The 20,159-nt window shown below is 44.6% G+C and overlaps 1 protein-coding gene across 5 annotated transcripts in view; it reads left to right on the top strand.

Moving 5' to 3' along the window:
- The window catches only part of BCOR (BCL6 corepressor), a 126,100-nt gene that overhangs the window by 61,177 nt on the left and 44,764 nt on the right, over nucleotides 1-20,159 (top strand). Inside the window, exon 1 of one of the 5 annotated variants that reach the window (XM_075589688.1) lies at nucleotides 1,099-1,120. The exons of 3 other annotated variants lie outside the window; for them this stretch is intronic. The gene's annotated coding sequence lies outside the window, so the exon portion shown is untranslated. Of the gene's footprint in view, nucleotides 1-1,098; nucleotides 1,121-1,308; nucleotides 1,774-20,159 lie in introns of those variants that run through there. One more of the 5 variants, XM_075589685.1, reaches the window with a different exon arrangement.

The raw sequence follows: 20,159 nt of genomic DNA, 5'->3' as shown, positions 1-20,159 counted from the left end.
GAACCGCAGCCAAAGTAAGGTATTTAGGTCATTGTTTATTTAAATGGGGTGTAAATATTCCAGAGCAAATGTAAGATGGGTTTATTTAATGTTGAATAGGGGTCACAGCGTAAAAAACACAGGTGCAGAAAGAGACAGAAATGGGTAAGGGTTCAGAAATCCATCAGCGGACGAGACAGACAGTGAGAGACTCAAACAGATAAACACACATAGAAAAAGACAGCAACAGAGAGACACCCAAAACAGATGAGTTGAGAAACTTACAGATCAGGAGATGGGGTTGGAACATGAAAATAAGCGTGAGACAGAACAGGGAGATAAAGTAAAGCCAGGATACAGGAACTATTTTTTTTGGGTGGGGGTGCTGTACTGCACATACAAAACCAGTAACCTATATACATGATCCTCATGTATAACCCTCCCTGCGCCCTCTCCTTGCACCCCTACTTCCAGCCCTCGCGAGTATAGACATGCAGAGACAGAGACACAGATAAAGACAGTGATAGACAGTAATGATTGCAAGGACACAGAGTAACATTTACAGCGTGAGAGACACACAAATACAATATTAATAACAGAGACACGGGAATTACAAGAGAGAGAGAGAGAGAGAGAGAGAGAGACAGGAATAGAAAAGAGAGAGAGAGAGACATACACGGGAATAAAACGAGACACACTGGAATAAAAAGAGACACACGGGAATAAAAAGAGACACACGGGAATAAAAAGAGACACACGGGAATAAAAAGAGACACGGGAATAAAAAGAGACACACGGGAATAAAAAGAGACACGGGAATAAAAAGAGACACACGGGAATAAAAAGAGACGCAAGGGAATAAGAAGAGAGGGAGAGACACGGGAATTAGAGGCAGACGCACGGAAATAAGTAGAGACACACTGGAAAAAAAGACACACGGGAATAAAAAGAGAGCGACAGACAGGGGAATAAAAGAAGAGAGACACGCGGGAATACGAAGAGACACACAAGGGAATAAAAATGAGACATGCACAGAAAAGTTCCACACAGAAGTAGAGAGTCGGTGTGAAGAGACAGTATTTAAAGAGGCAGAATAAGAGAGGCCGGGCTAGGAGTGAGACACCCCCATAGAGCAAGCAGGGTAAGTAGCGCCTGTGCACTTTGCATGCAACCCGCACACTGCGTACAGCTGCTCCCGCTGCCTGCGACGCCCCCCCCCTTCCCCCCAACTCTCACCTTCCTCTGCTCCAGCAGCAGCCGCCCCCCCCCCCTCCTCCTCCTCCCACACCGGGGGAGGAGACGACCGCCTCCCACCGCTCCTCTTTCTTCTTTCCTGGGGGCTTTGGAGATTGACCTCGCACACCCCCCTCCTTCCTCCCCCACCTCTTCCTCCTCCCCCCAGCCAGGGACAGGGGAGAAACCTGATCGTCTCTCAGCAGCTCTTCGGTGCGCAGACCGTCCTACAAATAACAATAATAAACTTTGCTGCGATCTGCGGCTGTCAAACAAACAACATTATTTTAACATTATTATTTTAATACTCGATCCATACAAGCCGTGGAGGCTTTTTTCCTCTCCTTGGTTGCTGCTGCTGCACGGGACGGAAAGGAAGAGAGATCGTGAGAAAGGGGGATTTATATATATATATATCTGCAATGATGCTGAGACCGAGCTGCTTTGTGCAGGTGGGAATTTGCAAGCAGGGTCGGTGCTGGAGCGGAGCCCCCGCCGCATAGAAAGCTGCTTGTGCACAGGGGAGAGATTGATCGCACAGAGAGATCCCCGGGACTGCAGGTGAGCTGCTGTGATCATGGGAAAGGGGCGATGGTGAGAGGGTGCGATCTTCCCAGCTCGCGGCTCTGACCCGGTCAGGGCTGGTGCCTGGGGAAGGAGAGTCACGCAGCTCTCACACACTGCGCTTTATTGCGCCATGTGCCAACATCGCGCTGTCTCCTGTGTGCGCAGCGCCGGTGACTCTCAAGTCACGGGTGGTAATGATAAGGTGCAGGGTGAGCAACCAGATGAAGTGCATATTTCCACCATCTCACTGTATACTTGCACCATCTCCCTGTATATTTGCACCATCTCACTATATACTTGCACCATCTCCCTGTATATTTGCACCATCTCACTATATACTTGCACCATCTCCCTGTATATTTGCACCACATCACTGTATAATTGTAACAATGTCCGCGCTATGGCGTTAAACGTGTTTTTGCTAGGGAGACGTGGGGGTGAGATGCACGTTTCGGAAGAATATTTTGGGGATGGGTGTTGCTGTGAGGAGGATTTCCGACCCACAGAGCTTGCGATCCAATGACCCAGTAGGGTGTGTGCAGTGGTATTGATCCCCCGGAGAGGTATTGAAGCCGGCGGAAGTTACCCCCTGGTTGGAAAGGTCCCGCACGCTCCCTGCGCTGTGTTCCCCTTGTGCATTGTGATTTGGCGGCGATCTCCCCATGAGTTTAACCCTTTGTGCGCCCGGGTCGCACAGCGCGTTATAGCGGAGATCGCGCCGAGTCTAGCAAGTGGGACGAGGAGGGGGGCTGCCTGTTAACATTTGGGTGTCACCTTTTCACAGCACCCTCGCATTATCTCCTCTCCCCCCCTCTCCTCTCGCACTTCGCGGATGGGAACCATTTGCCACATCACACTATATCAGATCTGTACCTCTTTCTCTGCTCAAAGTGATTAGAAATGCAATCCTTCTCTCCTTAAATGCCTTAAAATATATATGTTTGTTTGCAGAGCTGTTTGATTCTACTAGGGTTATTAGAATGTGGTTTTATATCCTGGTGTTGCAAGAGTGTATATGTGTCACACACACACACACACACACACACACACACACACACACACACACACACACACACACACACACACACACACACACACACACACACACACACACACACACACACACACACACACACACCACCCCCCCCCCCCCTACCTGTTTTCACCTTGTCCCTGTTTATTAGGAAGCTCCCCTCCTTTATGCAGGAACACAGCGCTTATTTTTTGGGTGGGGGTGCTGTACATTCAAAACCATTAACATACATTACTATCATGGATAACCCCAGATCCCCATACCGCACTTATTCCCTCACCTGCTGTCCGTAAATTTCCCAAGATACCACTTAGAGTGTAAGCTCTCCGGAGCAGGGATTTCCTTCCCTATTGTGACTGTTGCATTTATTGTATTATTATTTTAAGTCCCTGTACGGTCTCTGTTGTAAAGTACACTGTGGCCGCTATATAAATAGAAATGCATGCATAGATGCTGTCCGCCTACTTCCATCCCTCATGTCTTCATGTATAAGGACACTAGTGGGTTCCGCATGGAAACAGATCTTGTTGCGTGTAATGAGATCTCACCGATCTGTATATTCAGCAACCCGGAGGGAAAAAAAAAAAAAAAACCCTTCGCCTAACCCGCTTTATAGAGCGACCTTAGGGTTCTGTGTCATCGATCACCTTGATGTGTGGGGAGGGGGATTTTGGAGACCTCTGGAAAGCCCCGTGACGGTGCATCCTCTCTACCCGTCTCTGCATGAAATGAATTGCAGAGCACATTGCATGTGGGTCTTATCTGCAGCGATGTGGACAGAAGACGATCAGTGGGAGGGAAATCTGTTGGGGATGTGAGCTATAAAACCAGGACTATGCCTCATCTGGATCCAGCCACTCACCCTTCCAGATAACAGATCCATGTAACTTTTCTGCTGTTATTTTGAAGCCTCTTCCCGCAGAGAAGGGGCATTTCAATCTGATTACAAGCCCCCAACCTCCAGCACATTCATCTTGTATACAGTCATATTTCATCCCTTTAAGTAAGGTTACCATCCCCTACGAGTGTGTGTTATATAATCCATTTGATCATATTGGTGACATGTTTTAGCAAATAGTTCTGCATTTATTGTTGCGGTTGGGTTTGGTCATCATTATAATAATGAATTATTATAAGTAAATCTTTAGACGCTGCGGAATATGTTGGCGCTTTACAAATAATTGCTAATAATAACAACCCATAGACCTAAGCATGTATGTAAACGATTTATAGTCATTAGGCTACAGCCCCAGTGTCGGCGCTACACGCGCTCCTGCCAGGCTGGTGGCGCGTGCAGCTCTGTTCCCCGGTCTGTGCAGAGCTGCAAGGGGAAGGGGGGGGGGGAAGGCGGGGTTGCGGCTAAGATGTCACCCGGCAGGTTCGCCCTCATTGGCTGAACCACCCAGGGGCGTGGCCAGCGCTCCGTCGCCAGTTCTGAAGACAGTTTTTTACTGTCTTCACAAAATCACAAAAATCTGGCCGCACAGCGGCCAAGGTAGGTAGTGTGTCCGGCCCCATTGAGGGGCGGTTCTTGTCCCTGCGGCGCACGCCATAGCGCGTGCTGCAGCAGGCAGCGGGGACCTAGCCTTAGGCCAAGTTCAGGGTGGATGCTACGTGATGTACGTGCACGTCCGTCGCAATTTCGGGTTATTCGGTGGGAGTTTTCAAACTGAAAACTCCACCGGCGGCAAAGTACAGTGTTGACGCTGCTACTTTTTGCCGCTACAACCCAAAATGATTTTTGGGGCTTCAGTCGCGTCACGTGAGCTGGTTCAGCGAACCAGCTCCATGACACGTTTGCCACGCCCCCCCCATCATGTCCCCAAACGCCGTGACCCAACTCCTGCAGCCAAGGCAGAGATCGTTGGGCTGCAGGAGCGCACGGTGAGACGCGCATACACACTCGCGGCCGCAGCATCCACCCTGAACTCGGCCTTAAGCTGCACAGACCGGGGAACAGAGCCAACCTGGCAGGCCCGCGTGTAGTGCCGACACTGGGGCCGTAGCCTAATGACAAGGAGTTGCTACCCATCTATAAATCGTTAACATATATGCTTAGTTCTACGGGTTGTAATTATTAGCAATTATTTGTAAAGCGCCAACATATTCTGCAGCGTGTCTAAAGATTTACTTATAATAAATAATTATTATTATAATTATACTTATAATTTAGATTTACTTATAATAAATAATTATTATTAGAATTATTATAATGATGACCAAACCTAACCGCAACAATAAATGCAGAACTATTTTCTGAAACGTCACCAATATGGCCAAATGGATTATATAACACACACTCGTAGGGGATGGTAAACTTAGTTAAAGGGATGAAATGTGACTGTATATAAGATGAATGTGCTGGAGGTTGGGGGCTTGTAATCAGATTGAAATGCCCCTTCTCTGCGGAAGAGGCTGCAAAATAGCAGCAGAAAAGTTACATGCATCTGTTGTCTCGAAGGGTGAGTGGCTGGTTCCAGATGATGAGGCATAGTCCTGGTTTTATAGATCACATCCCCAACAGAATTCCCTCCCACTGATCGTCTTACATCCACATCTCTGCAGATAAGACCCACATGCAATGTGTAGTTTGTCCATCTATTGTACCGGTATATTGGCTCTGTAAAGCACTGAGTGCACCATGAGGATGGAATAATAACAGCCATTCACTTTGTGCCAGCCCATCCTTGATTAGGAGTTAAACATTAACACACTGTAGGTAAGTGTTGCATTGTGGTGTTGCTTTCTCTTGGGGGGGGGGGGGGGGGGGGATTTTGTCAGTTGCAAACTTTAATAAGCGGAAAGCAACGGTGGCAGCACACATATTATTATTGATCCCTATGACCATTTCTGCGAAGGACACAACGGGGCTTGGCTCTTATGTGCTGCTCACCAGGAAGTAGAGAAGGGAATGGCAGTGCTATTGAAACATTGTGTTGCTGTTAACCCCTAAGGGGTTCGTCACAATCATCTCGTCATGAGGCTGTGGTGGGAGAGGCTATCAAAGTGAAATCACAAGACCGCATCCTCTAACTCAGTGTTTTTCAACCAGGGTTCCTAGGCCCCCTTGAGTTCCCGGGCATCCCTAAAAGGTTCCGTGCAATTTTCAGGTCATTTGAAAATTGTACCAAATACAGAAGAATTTACAAGGCTTCTTATCTCAGACACACTTTTAGAGAGAGTTGGGGTTCCTTTACAATGCATCTGATCTCAGGCGCACTATTAGAGAGGGTCGAGGTTCCTTACAATACATCTAATCTCAGGCGCGCTGTTAGAGACAGTTGGGGTTCTGCACAATTTCCCGTAGAGTTTCTTAACCACAAAAATGTTGGAAACCACTGCTCTCTCAAATAATGAAACAGATCTGTATTGAGCTGATCACTCCGCATACGATGCTAGTTGCCTCCACCCAGACCAGCAGTTGAGTTCAATGGCTAATAGTGAGTAAATGGGCCAATTTAGTGTAATAAATTGAACATTTAGATGCCAAAGAAGGGTTATCTAGAAGGTTAATGAAAAGCACGACTCCTTGGGGGTCATTTATTAGTCTCCTGGCTGCAAGACTTGGGTTAAATGCTATACCACGTTTATCAAGGGAGACATCCCATTAGTTTCAATAAGAATGCACCTGATTTTATGAAGGAAAAAAGTTTTTTTGTAGCCAAAAGACGGATAAATAAATCCCAGTGTGACATTTGGATGACCATATTTCCCCTCCCCTTAGTGAGTATTGGGTTGTACATCAGTATTGAATCAGGTTAAAAACTCCAGAGGCCCCTGGGGCAATCTTTTTTATTTTTGGTGGCCCTGAAAGCATCGGCCCAGCAGTGTGTGTGGCTGGCAGCCAACGGGTTAAAAAGCCCCTTGCCATTTCATGCGGGCTTTTCTTGCTTTTTCTACTTTTTAAAGGACTAATTAATTATCGGTTCAAATATTATAGAGCGTCTAAGGATACAAGTTTCCTTAAACAAATTCAAACTTCTCCGAAGTATACAAAGTAAGCAATAACCATTGGATGGGCAAAAAAATACACGTTTCAAATACACTTATTGTTTTTTTTTACACTATGTCACTTTCGAAATATGGGCCCCTTAATGCTTTTGTTTCCACCCCTCTCTTGGCGAGTAGGGTCTGTGGCTAGAAAGAGTTAATTCTGTCTCTGTTGCGATCAAATAAGGACTTCTGGCAATCACTTGTTTGTTCAGCCGCCTCTGACTGGTGGGTTTTTTTTCTCTCCTTCACTAAACTGTTCAACACAAAGCGATCAGGGCACAGAAAGGTTACTGGGGACTGTGCAGCCCATTGTACCTCTCAAGAAAGTGCTGCAACTCTACCCATCTTTTGGCTTAGTGTTGTATGTATATCTTTATTTATATAGCGACAACAAGAGAGCCCATGCAGTACAGGGAATTATAATACAATAAGTGCAACGGACAAGATCAAACAGTATGAAAGGAAATCCCTGCCCTGCAGAGCTTACAATCCAAGTCTCTTTTGTCAAACAATGGTGTACATCCTCCGACATGGTTCTGCGCTGCAGAAAATGTGGGTGCTATACAAATAAAGGATGGTAATACCCACCAACACATGTATTACCTGTCCAATCCTGGCCCATTCTAGCGCTGAATGTCTTTAAAGGTGTTTTTAAATATTTAAAATAAATGTACAAAATAAGTGTTTTTTGTTTCACTTCTCAGCTTTTAAAAGTTGCAATCCATCAATAACTTATTCTTTGTTTTTAAATAATAAAAAAAAAACATTCAGGGAAGGTTTCCCCCTCTGTTTTTGTCCCCAGAAATGATGCTAATGATATTTCATAAATACACAGCAAAACGATTTGAGAGCGTATGAGAGCCATTTTGTATTCTCCTGCAAAACATAAAAAAAAGGTGATATCATTTAGGAAAAATTGTTATAAATTCGTTTTGCATCTTTAAAAATCTATTTTTTATTTTTTTAAGTAAAAACAAACCCGTTCGGGTTTAAAAGACAAAAAAACCTAATTGGCATTTTTTTGTGGGCGTCTTAAGATAGTCTTGTTGCTGTGACTTTAATTTATTTAAAAAAACATTAAGCATTATAGGGAGGGGGGGGGTTCTGGTGCATTTCTGGCCTGTTTAGCAAAGTCTCCTGGCTGCAAAACTTGTTGGAAAAGCTGTGCATAAAATAGCACCATGCTTAACAAAGAAAAGGAATCATATTGAAAGAAAATAGATTTTTTTCCCCTCTGATCTATTTCTAACACTGTTTTTGGCCCTGTTTTGCAGCCAGGATATATATATATACACACACACACACACACACACACACACACACACACACACACACACACACACACACACACACACACACACACACACACACACACACACACACACACACACACACACACACACACACACACACACACACACACACACACACACACACACACACACACAAAAAAAATAATACGTTTTTTTTTCTTGCATAGCGATGTATTTAGAATGAGGCACAGGGAGATAGTGACTTGCCCAAGGTCAGAATAAGCTGACACGAGGATTTGAACCAGACTCCGCAGCTTCAAACACAGTGTATTTGTTCTCAGAGGCCGTGCATTCATTCCCTGATCCACTGTGTAAATAACCCAGGACTGAGAACGATTTTACTCTGGTAAAATATTTGATGAGTGTTTTGCTGGCTTCACTAATAGCAGCATTATTTTGTTCTGTTATCTCCCGCAATTTGGCTTAGATCTGTTCTTTACATGCGTGTGACGCACTGCTAGGAACGGAGCCCGGAAATGCAATCCTTCCCTGGTTGCACATTCCGCATTATCCTCTTCAGACCTGGGCAGTACGTGACAGCGCGGAGGAAAAAAACCCCTAAAGAATAACAGTAAAACGTGTCTTTAGTAAAGATATGAATATGTAAGCAATTAGGCAAGATGGGCCATTTCATAAGCGCCATAAACCACTCCGGGCTGTGAATTGACAGTTTTAATGCACAGCTAGAGGGCTCCAGCCGTGCGTTAGAAGTAACGCACAGCCCGTGTGTCTTAATGCGCGCTTAACCCATTCAGCGGCAGAAGGGAGTTTGTTACAAGACCGTTCAGCATTGGATGGATCAGTTGTGGTCTAGATGTTCCCTTAACTGATCTGATCCATATGATGGAAAACACATTTTTCCTTTAATTTTTTTTTATTTTTTTTATTTGTAATGCACCATTTCCACCCACCCCCAACGCTTTAGTGATCTGCATACTCTCTTTAAAAGCCGTGGACTATTTTGCTACTTGAACTACAGTATTATACAATAGATCCCTTTTGGGTAACTTTGGTTAGTGAACGGATAGATAGTTGACCATTTTTACCAAAATGTGTACTGTATGTATGTTCCGCTTTTTTTTTTTTTTTTTGAATACTGAAATTCACCCTTCCTCCCTCCCATTCAGTTTCAGGAAGCTGCGCAGAGCAAAACAAATACAGATCTAGTTTGTTAGGGATTCACGATAATAGGAAGGCAAAGGCGGGGAGGAGGGTGTTTGAGATTGCAGAATCAGATACAAAGACAGAGTTGACACAGGCAGTAATCTGTTAGCGCTGGTTTAGGCTGTGGTCCCAATTAGAGATGGCAATAAAGTTGAAGCACTCAGTTGTGTAACGACTTCTTGACCATTTACCACATTCCTTTACAATAAAAAACACCACAAAATATGCCATACATAATGACTTTTATGTTCAAGTTGAAATAATGCTACAGTAATCAGGTTGAAAACAAAAAAATAGTTCAAAGATGTACTTCTGTGGCCCCCTGCCTATTATTTCAAATCACTAGTACTCCCAAAGCAGAATTATTAGGGCATATTCTACTTGACCGCCTTCTTCATAAGCAAAAAATGTGTGCTATGTTGAGTATGCTGATTTAGTCATGTGTTTGAGGAGGATCTTAAGGCCTGGGCCATGGTGCCTTTGCCCGCGCGGAGGCGTGCGGAGGCTGTGAAGTCACCCGCGTGAAGTGGGTGCTTTCCCTCTCCAGGTGGATGGGCCGTGGGGGGTGTTCCTAGGGGCGTCACGGAGTTGGTTCGCCCTCATTGGCAAACCGCTCACGTGACTTGCGTGTCGCGCCAAGAAATCAGTTTCAACTGATTTCTTGCACAACGCGTGCCCCCTCCTGCCTCCGCGTGCGCCAGCACGGTCCATGGGCGCGATCAATGCCTCAACGCAATCTGATCGTGCCCCGTGTGGACGCCTCTGTGCGGTCTGCCACACCATGGACTCAGCCTAAGATCTGTGTTGGCTGCTCCGGTTTTGCATGGTTTAGAAGCTAATGCATGTGTAAAAAAAAAAAAGATATCAGGAATAGCAGTAAATTGAGCCTGACAGACTCATTTTACATGACTGTTTTCTGCTCAAGTAACCCTCCACGGCCCACATTTACTGCGCGGTTTTAATGCTGCAAGACCCCTTCCGGTGCTAAAAAAGCACCTGCCGGCCCCCTGCATGTGAATGCTCCGCAAGGTATCTTCTGGCTTTGAATAAATATGGCCCCGAAGTACGCTTCGTTCAGAATGGCGATGTAACACTTTGGGAGCGGAAAGAGTTAACTCTCTTTGTGTCAGCCCTAGGAAAGCAAGGGCTGGCCAGCTGCTCCCTAGACAAACGAGAATTTATTCCAGATTATGTGGCATCAGTGTCACGTCTCTGCCGTGGGACTTGGAGTCTGGATACACAAAGCCCTACAGATAGCGTTTAACACATTCACTGGCAGTGGCGTCGCAGGAGAACCGATCACTGTAAGGGTTACGGGGTGGGGGGGATCCAGATTGAAACATCACCCAACAGTTTAGAGCCCCCCCCTCCGTAAAAACAGACAACCTGCTTAGAGATAAAGCAGGGGGTTGTCTTGTGAGCGATCCAAGCCCTGAAGGGACAGCTGGAAGCGTTATGCGTGATTAATACGAATAATAAAAGGCTTGCGCTTGCAGCCCCTGCTCCAGCAGGAAATAAAAGGCTATATTTAATATGTGTGGGACTAATGACGATCAGGCACTCCGACTGAGTTAGAGGCTGACACATCGCGCACGCTTTTCTGTCGGAGCGAGGTTGCCTTCATGTAACTTGCGCTAATTTGTGGGAGCTCGGTTAGGGACCCTGCTAATGCCTCATTAAGGTTAGGGTGACTATTTGATTCCAGGTTACAATTTGCCGAGCAGGCCCCAGCCAGTGCTGTGTTTTCATCTCTTATCCCATAGGTAGTGTTCCTTAGTGATGGGGTATATCTAGGGATTACGATTTTAGGTTTTAACCGGAAAAAACCCCACCACCGACTGATCATCTTGCATATTCGGTTAAAACCGATAAACACTGGAAATTAAGCCTCCTTTTCCTTTTAATGCCACCTCCACAGGTCCGAGACTAAGGCATCACGGGGGAGTATGGAAACTAGAAAGTGCATCAATAAACACCCAATTCAATTGTGTCAATTTTTTTTCATTGTTAACACTGTTTTTTTTTTTAATGAAATTAAAACAATGGAAAACGGGAAAAAATATAATCCCTACGTTTATCAAACCAGGACTGGCAGAGCCTTTCCTTGGTAATCTGATGCTCATCTTCACAATCAACGAGCCTTTACAAACCAGACCTGTTTTTATCTTACTTGATATTACCAGAAACGGTCTCAACAACAGTGCTGAATAATACCAATAAGCGAAAATTACGTTTCAAGAGAGAGTGCTAAACTGAAAGCTTCAATACAGTCTGAACCTGCAGTCAGCAGCTAGTCACAGTGTATGTCTGTTGTATTTAAAATTCAATGTCCCAAATCTAGATTACTAGGCGCAAGCCAATCCTTATGTTTTTTTAATTTGGTATCTTTCATAGAAATTACATAGATCTAATAGCGAATGTGTTGCAAAACTGGGACTGTCTGAGCCTTTCCCTGGTAACATAAAATCAGGTGGGTCACCCTATGTACCTGCCAATAAGTAAGCTGCTCACACCTACCGTGTTCAACTCATTCCTGCTGTGTGACACACAGAATGTGATTATATCATATATATTTTTTTAATGCAGTTTCGCTGGCGCTGACCGCGCTCATGCTTGAGAGCGGTGACGTCACCAACTCTAAGCATGAGCGCCGGGTGTCCTTGCTATTTTGCAAGCGCGGACGGGAGGGCATTGAGGGCAAGTTGAGCGTGCTTCAAAGTCATTTTTTTTTTGTCTGCTCAAGTGCCAAGCTTGGGTGAGTGTGCGTGCCCGCGCACGAGCACGAGCACCGCGTGAGCGGGGACTTCCACATAAAGACTGCAGTAAGTAAAAGTGGCAAGTGCCGAGCGCACAGCACGCTCAGCGCCAGCGGGGACGCAGCCTAAGGCGTACATTCTCACACGCATCAAGGATTAAGTTTACTAATCTGTTTGTGACATGCCTCGCAATAATACCACAAACAGAAGTAACGGCCGATTTAAAGAGACTTTGTACACAGGTAAACAGACTTCCAGAATAATTAGTTTTGTGTGCAATATTCCTTCAGTTCTTGACCTGGAGCTTTATCAAGGGAAATACTGTATGTCACAGGCAAAACAAAAATTGAAAGCTGTTATTCGCTCAGTAACAGAACTGCAATAAAAGCTGAATGGTTGATAATGACCGTGAATGCTAATTTTCAACACACCAAACACCTCTGGTGTGTGGTTTGCTGCACAGACACTTGCAGCTGATAGCAAAATGCAGGGTTGGCTACAAAATGGGGCCCAAACTTTGGATGCGGTCATTTTGTAACAAAGAATAGTCTTGTTTAATATTTGCTTCCAGACTAGCGTTGTGGATCATTTGGTAGAGCATCTGCAAATATTGTCAAAATATATATATATATATATATATATATATATATATATATATATATATATATATATATATGTATGTATGTATGTTATTGTGGGTAAAAAAAGGTGACAAAAAACCTTCACCGATAGCATATAGCCAATAAAGCATATCACGTGAGCACATTCACGTCTTAGACAGGTCTGCAACCCTGCCTTTCACCATTATCAGCTAGCATGCAGTGCTTCCACTGCAGCAAGGGATTATGGGAAATTACATGCAAATGAGCACACAATTTGTCACCTTTTGCCTGAAATCCATTTTTACATAAACATGTCTGTGAGTGGTTTGACTGGCTTTGCATCTAATCCCATGTTGTGCTTAAAAGCTGTTTGAACAGCAGAGCATCTGCTTATATGGGTTCCATGTAAAAATGGATTTCAGGCAAAAGGTGACACATTCATTGTGTGCTCATTTGCATGTAATTTCCCAGAATACCTTGCTGCAGGGGAAGCACTGTATGCTAGGTGTTAATGGTTGAAAGGCACATGCTTGAAGCGGCTGCGTTTTTCGGCCATGGTACGCGCGCCATCCGTGGGCGTTTTCAGGGGCATGTCAGTGACGTCACGGAGCTGGTTCGCCGTCATTGGGCAAACCGCTCCCGTGACCGGCCTGGCGCGCCAAAAAAATCAGTTTGAACTGTGGTGAGGCGGTGGTGATGAATGAACATCATTTTGATTAAACGCAAATGGTAGAATGAGCATGTATACATAACTTGAAAATAAAACAGAAGCATTGCGTTCTAGAAGTGTTTCCCTGGTTTAAAAAAAAAATTTATTGTGCGCCCCCACCCGCTTCCTCCCGCATGGACGCGAACTCTGCTTTAAGACAGTCTGTTCGTCTGCATGGTCTGCGGTACCATGGCCCCAGCCTAAGACATGTGAATGTGCTCACAAGTGATATTCTTTATTGGATATATATAGTACGTGCAATGCCTTTGTAACATTTACAACAAGCATTTTGACTCTAGGTTCATCATAACACAATGTCTGTTTTCTATGGCTTCCAAACGCCCGAGTTTTTGCATTTGTGGCAGTTGTGTAACTTCTTAAAAAATGAGTTGTCACGTCCTTTTGCAATGTAGCAGTCCATACCAAAACTGAACTTGCCAGTGCAAGTTATAGCATGGCCTGGCTCATGTTCACAGTGCCTAAAAACAGAAGTTATGGCTTATGAGAAATGTGATCATTGTCTTGCAGCAGCTGTTTGCTGTGTGCTGCTTCCCACTACACAATGCGTTGTCTAGCAAGAGAAGAGAAGCTTGCAATGTCTCGGTCCACTTTTTAAGAAGTGCCAAACCCTTTAGGAATGTATTGTGATTCCATAGAACACTGTTGTACCTTATATCGCGTCCAGGGTTGCCACCTTCTATTGAAGGCTAACCCCGGAGACTTTTTGCAAGAAACATTTTTACATTTATTTATCTTGCCGGCAGCTGCATGTCTCCCCTGCAAGTTCCAGTCAGCATGGCTCATCGATGTCAAATGGCGCGCGTTGCCATGACCATGTAACGTCATGGCGTCACATGGCGTCAAGTTGCCGTGACAACGAGATGCCTTATGGTACAGAGGCATCACTTGACGCTGTTATCAAGGCAACGTAATGCTGCGTGACGTCACGTAGTGTCTCCTTGTCAGGCCACGTGGCGCCATTTGATGGGATTTGCAGTGGTAGATTCCGCCGCCACTCTGAGATTTTTCAGTTAAACCCGTAGCCCGGAGATAAGTGGCCGAAACCTGTAGTCTCTGGGTCAAACCCGGAGTGGTGAGAACCCTGATCGCGGCCCCTCAGCCGGCCTTCATGTGGCCCGTAGACTTTCTGCTCCTGCTAATTTCATACTTGTTGCTAAGGGCGTTAAATGCAGTTTTTTACACTGGACCTCACTTGTAAGTTAAGGTAATGTAAATAAATAAATATGGTACAGAAGTTATAAATGCTTGGAAAATGTTGAAATCGAATTATTTTCAAGTCTTTAACTATACATAAAGTTACATTACAATAAGCTTGTGGCCCTTATACTTCTCAATGTTATTTGATCTGGCCCCTTAGGAGAACTCTGACCACTCACTCTGTATCAAGGACGATCATCGCGGTAATTATATATATTTTATAAATGAACGAACAGCTTTCAAAATGATAGATAATTTGTCATAACAGAATAACATTTAACAACCTTGCTGAATCATCAAATGTATTATTATTTTTTATTTTTTTTAAACCTAAAATATCAGGCACTGTTTTTTGTGGAAATCAGGCTGAAAACCACCGTATTAGTCAAACGTTTAATTACAAAAAGCAGTGGCACTGTGTTTGCAGTTCTGTAAAAGGGGCAAACCTTTGTGTGATCGCTATTGTAATGCAGCGGTGCGCAAACTGGGGGGTGGGAGAATTTGTAGGGGGGGCGCGGGCGGTTACAGAGGCCCCGCGCTCTTCCACACAGCATTTAAATTAAATGCCCGGGGAGGCGTGAGGCCTCTGTAACTCACATACCTGCTCTCTTCCGGTCTTCAGCGATGCGACACCATGGCAACGCGGCGTCAAATGCCGCCGCTGGGTCATGTAACGTCACAAATCGCCATTGCAACAAGGCGGGGTCACGTGATGTCACATGACCCGCGACGTCTTTTGACGCCGAGTCATTGAGAGAGGGGGGGCGCAAACGGTGCGGCTCCCGTGCAGGGGGGCGCAAACGGTGCGGCTCCCATGCAGGGGGGCGCAGCTCAAGAAGCTGTACCGTGTAGACTACTTGTTTTCTAAAAGGTGGGAAAAAAAAATCTGCATTCTGTTCCAAGGTGGCGACAATTCATTTTATTGCTCTTTTGTTTTTTTTAATTAACCCCTTTAATACTGTAGGTGTGCTGCAATGTCTTGCAAGCCTCACTCTGGCACGGAAAGGGTAAAATTGACAATCTTTAGCAGCTGCCTTTTAAGTAAGCCTACGGCTGCAAAGAAAATTCACAGTGGAGGGCTGTCTGCAATTTTTTTTTTTTTTATCTGCGATCGGAGGCTGTAAAATAATAATAGAAGCCTGTTTAATTCTCCACTCGCGTCTCGTCACAGCAGGAGGAAAGCAGGAGCGCTGTGCTTCTCCATGTGTGTGCCCCTATTGGCCCATGCCATAGAGAGAAGAGTCCCGCTGATTAAACAGCGGACGCATTTTATTATTTTACAACCTTCATTTATTAACAAAAGTACAAACTGCAGCACGGGGTCCCAAACCTGGGGTTCCTCCCCTCCTCCCGCATCGAAACCGTAGCCACGCCAAGTTTTACGAGTTGCATATTCGATGCTGGTAGCAAAAAACGGGGCTCGGTTTGGGTGCCTTTTTGTAGGATATATCTGGAAACCCCTTAATTGGAGACCTCTCACAGGCAGGATTCCAAGAGGAAATTCTGCACAGTTGTATTTTGGGTGCTAATGACGTTATCTTGATATGCATATACCTGCCCCATAAAGTTAATTTAATTATACTACACAATATATTTTTACGTAGGGGTAGCGTACACTTGAACAAGACATCTTTGAGGGTTGGAAAGCTCTGTACATTAAACGGTCTATATATAAACAACTGAAAGCTGATGCTTTTGCGTTGCCATTCTGCATTGAGCCCCAGAAACATGATTTTCGTCACATTTTGAAAAATGTAAAGCAAGCCGCCCAGTTCTTAATACATAGACCTGCACCAATATGCAAATGTAACTCCCTCCTAAGCTTCTGCCACATGATTCATAAATCACTCATCTTGCAGACATACTGAGATTAATACATAGACGCTGCCTGTTGCAGGTATATTTCAGCACGAGTTGTGACCAAATTACGACTTTTCGGTTACATTTCATCATAGATCGCTATAATTTATTCGGAAAAACTCTGCTTGTTGTCCCCTAAAATGTATCGCAACCGTACGATGGGTGTTCGTCCCTAAAGTGCGATTGGGGCGCTATCTCACAAACTCCCCAATGAATCTGCTTCGGAGTAGATTCATTGGGGAGTACCAAATGTCAACAGATCATGTGGACAAATAGAGTCAGTTCTCTGTTTATTTTATTTTTTACTAACTTCTCAAAACCTTCTTGGATTTGTTACAAATTGTGACCTATTTAGGAAAAAAGGTTTTAAAAGAGAAACATGGCACTATCTCAATCGATCCCACTGACCAGAGTTATTTGGTAGCCTCAGGGAAGGAGCTAGAACAGCTGCTATAAACGTGAGCGTAACAAAAGCCCTGCTTTTAAATGAGCGCCACGTTTCACAAGTCTGTCTTAAATCACGGTCTTGGTTATTTCTCTGAAATGCAAGGCTCGAGAAATCAGGCGAGATTGTTAGCCTGAAATCCTTTCCCCTCCACAACCCCCCTTTCTCCCGCCTCTTACTTATTAACCCAGCATTTAGCAGCAGGACGCAAGTGGAGTCGCACTCGCAAGAAAACGAGGCCTCCCCCTAGAGCAATTAAAAAATCCAGCCCTAGAATAAATCATGCGCCCGCGATAATCCTGTTAATAAAACGCAGCTTGTTCCCTGACACTTTCCTCCGGCGACACACTACATGTGTAACCCCTTGCCTGGCATTTCTAGCCAGCCGAACCGGCTACACAGAATTATTTTGTGGGCCCCGTTTTGTAAAACAAATGCACTATTCCTACACTCTAAAGTATACACACACACACACACACACACGAGTTGTCAATAGCAAAGAATTTCTCACGAGAAAGATATTGAGAAATGTATCGCAATGACAATATTTATCATGATAAATATTGTTTAATAGGAAAAAAAGATATGCACTTTTTTTATCAATGGTAAACGTTTTTGGAAGGCATTTTAGTTTTAACAGTAACTACAAGTTAAGGGAGTTTACAAATAAAATATAATCTATTTTCTAATATATAAAAGCTCCTTCCTTCCGCTGCTCACTAGACAGCAGAGATGGGGATAAGGATTAGGAGGAAAGTGGCAGAGTGATATTATTGAGGGGTCGAGACACCCCATTTTACCTTGGCATATCTGCCTTCTATGAGACTGCCACGTATTTAGCAGATCGCCAACTGTGCCTAAAACTCAAATGATTCCTATGGGTGACTGACAGTAGTATCACGATATTACCATTACAGTATATCGGTATATCGCCCAGCCCTAACCTGCACTAATCCACAACTCGTTGGATGGAGTCATTTAATAATCTCTCCAGGAATAAGAAATCCCTGAGAATCAATCGCCTACTAAGCTGTTTAAGGCTACTTTTTTTCTCTCTCTATCTAATCTTAACACTATGTATTTAATAATAATAATTATATATCATTACTGTTACATGCAGGGACAGACCATGTAATATTTGGTGCTTGGCGTATAGTGAGATAATACGACCTGCTCAAGGTCGCACAGCGAGAGTTGAAAGTGGCAAAAGGCTGAAATTGAATCCACAAGGTTATGCACTAAAGATCAACGCCTTAAACCCAAAGCATTTCAGGTCTCTCTGGCTGTGCAACTGCATTGTGAGAACTGGAATAACAAACACTTCACGTCACAAGAAGAGTTTAAACCCTATTTGAAATTCCTATATGTTCATATAGCATGTTAACATTTAAGGCAATTTGAAATCTGCATTTTCCACTAATTCTTTTTTGTTGAGTTGTGGCGGATACTTCCTTTTATTAGCTGTAAAAGTTAACACATTTACAGTATAGAGAACAACATCTGTTAAAGGTGCTAATCTTGACATTTTTCACAGGCAGGTTCAATCATTACTTCCCTGGCGCTATCTCTATATAGAATCTGAAAACTTTACACTGTAATACAGCTCCACAGCAATTATACATCTTTGCACTTCCCTAGATCTCTTTACCATTTTTGCCATCCTGTCAATGAAACCGTTTTAATAGTTTGGAAAACGAGCACAAGCTTCTGAGTAAGGCCGAGTTCAGGGTGCATTTTGCGGCAGCGTGCTGCCGTGCACCCCTCCACCGCACACTCCTGCAGCCCAGCGATCTGTGTTCAGGCTGCAGGAGTCGGGTTGCTGCATTTGGGGGCGTGGGGGGGGGGGCATGGCCAACGTGTCAAGGAGCTGGTTCGCGGAACCAGCTCACGTGACGCGACTGCCGCCTCAAAAAAACAATTTTGGATGTAGCGGCAAAATGTAGCAGCGACAACGCTGTACTTGGCTGCCACAAGAAATTGCAATCTGACATGGCTCATTAAAAACCATGTTATTGTTCCGATCGCGCGCACGTGGTGTAGTAAGCACCCTGAACTCGGCCTAAACCACTTGCCAACGCTGCATCTACCACCATACTACTTTGCTTGCAAGGACTTCCTAACCAGAAGAACTTGCACTCCCACTTACTTTAGGTAATAGAGATTTTTTTTAAACTTTATATAGCCAAGTCTTTACAGTATAAAATCCCTGTAATGTCTATATGTATATAAATTGCGCTTGATGGACATATGTATTTTTTCAAACTCATCTACTATGTATATATGTTATAATATATATAATAGAACAATGCAACCCATGGATTTTGCTTTGAAGAGCAGTTTCTCAATATCAACTGGCACATACAAGCTCCAGAATTTAAATTTGCATTAATATATAATTATTGCATTTGCATTCTGAAAATGGGAGTGGAGAGAGAGAGGGGGAGAATGGAGAGAGAGAGGGAGGAGAGTGGAGGGGAAGAGGGGGGGGGGGAGAGAGATCTTTCCTAAGCAAGAGCCTGATCAATGGGGGTGGTTGCGTGGAAGGGGTTAAAGTGGGAGGGGACCGGCGTCAGACAGGAAATAAAGAGCCTCTCTTGCAGCTGGGCTTTCAAGAGCCTGTCACCTTTCACCTGCCTTGTGCTGCTGCAAACAGCGCCGATAAGCCGCGCGCCTGTTCATGCTCTGGCTGGATCGCTAATGATTTATTTCCACCCCCCTCCCTCCCTCCGTCTTTTTGGTAGTGAGCCAACCGTCTTTGTATTACACACACATCACTCGCCTCCGGTGCCTGGGCAGGGGAGGCCGATCCGGCCCGATCGTATCCCTGAAAGACGTACATGTGGGGGGAGAGATCACAGTGTTTATTTAAATATACATACATACATACATACACACACAGATCTGTATGTATATAATGAGATGTTACATCGCAAGGATATTTTGAATCCCTATTTCATACCATATATACACTGGCACAAGTGCAACTTTTTGGATCTCTTTCTGATCCCTCTTGGATAAACCTTGTTAATAATGTTAATTATTAAAGGCATACGATCTGGAATATGTATTACACGTGTGGTTGGTTCCGTTTACATACATAAGGCTAAGGCCATACAGCCTTCGCCCGCGCGGAGCGATGTAGATGGTAGATGTGCCGTGGGGGGCGTGCCTAGGGGTGTCATGGAGCTGGTTCAACCTCATTGGCTGACCTGGCTGTCGCGCCGAGAAATCAGTTTCAACTGATTTCTCGCACAACGCACACCCCCTCCTGCTGCCGCCCACGCGGT

Source organism: Ascaphus truei, chromosome 3, assembly GCF_040206685.1.
Source record: "Ascaphus truei isolate aAscTru1 chromosome 3, aAscTru1.hap1, whole genome shotgun sequence".
NCBI classification, from domain to species: Eukaryota; Metazoa; Chordata; class Amphibia; order Anura; family Ascaphidae; genus Ascaphus; species Ascaphus truei.
This window is presented reverse-complemented; position numbering and strand designations above follow the sequence as displayed.